A 1,280-nucleotide genomic window follows, 5' to 3' on the forward strand; every position below is an offset into this window, starting at 1 on the left:
GAAGCAGGAGCAGCTTGGGGACAGTGAGACTGCAGTGGGCACAGGATGCGGCTGAAGAGCGGCTGTCAGTTCCTCTTGTGGTTGTAGTACTGTGATGTCATCTCCGCATGTTGTATTACTTGCCCCTGATCACTAATTAGTGACTGTCACCCCTCAGTGCAACACACGATCCCCAAAGGGCTGCCAGGTTAAAGCCATCTCAATGAGCCCCGCCAGCTCCAAGGCTGGGATCCATATCCCCCTTGCAGACAGGAAGGACCCACCTGCAGCCATCAGCCAGGTGCCGAGTTAAAGCACCCCATGGTCTGTACCAGACTCCCACCAGGATGTCAAACTGGCTGCCCATCCCTCTCAACCTTACCCATAATGACTCAACCTGATCTTTCCCAGCATTGAGCTCTACCACAGTGAAGCACTCCCTGACACAGAGAGCCACCTCACTGCCCTCTCCTTCCGTGCCTACCCCTCCAAAAGAGCTCACAGCCCCCCACAGCAGCACTGCACTTGTGGCAGTGATCCCACCATCATTTGGAGATGCCTACTAAGTCTTCGATTCCTGCTGCATGATGGCTTCCAGCTCCTCCTGTTTGTTGCCACCGCTTCTGGGTGGTCATCACCAGCTCAGTAAAAAACCCACACATCACTTTGGGGGAAAAGGTCAGGCATCTCCTCCACACGTGGTTTTGGAGGTGGTGGAGGCTCTGCAGGTCCTCGAGAGCATGGAGTGGGAGCTTAGCAGACCCCAAACCTTGTGATACGAGCCCAGCGTAGAGCAGATGATGGTTGTGGATGTGGATCTCTGTGGAGCTCATACCACCAGGACCCATGGTGCACTGCCTCCATTTCAGCTTCAACTTCCAATTCCTCACATCGGGTTTCCAGATGAGGACTGATTTTGCTGCAAAACCATCCCATCTCTGGCCATTTGCAGGCTTCCTTCTTCCCCATTCCCTTCCTTCCTTTTGTCCCCCCTACAAACCAGGATCAGCCCTTACCCCAACAACAGGGCTGGAGTTTCTTGAAAAATTGAATGCACCAACAAACCCCAAGACCAAGCATGCTGTGAGCACCCAACACCAGAAATAACACACGCAGTGCCAGGAAATTGCACTCACTGGGCTTCTTATCTGGACATTGCTTCTTTTAGTTTTCTACTTTGAGTACAGACACACACATGCTACAGACTTTCTCTTTGACACAAGTCAGCCGGTGTCATTGGCTGCATCTGTTGAGGAGTGAAAGCAGCTCAGGGTTTAACAATGTCAGCAATCAGTGCCGTG

The sequence above is a fragment of the Numida meleagris genome, unplaced genomic scaffold (genome assembly GCF_002078875.1).
Source record: "Numida meleagris isolate 19003 breed g44 Domestic line unplaced genomic scaffold, NumMel1.0 unplaced_Scaffold460, whole genome shotgun sequence".
In the NCBI taxonomy this organism is placed as follows: Eukaryota; Metazoa; Chordata; class Aves; order Galliformes; family Numididae; genus Numida; species Numida meleagris.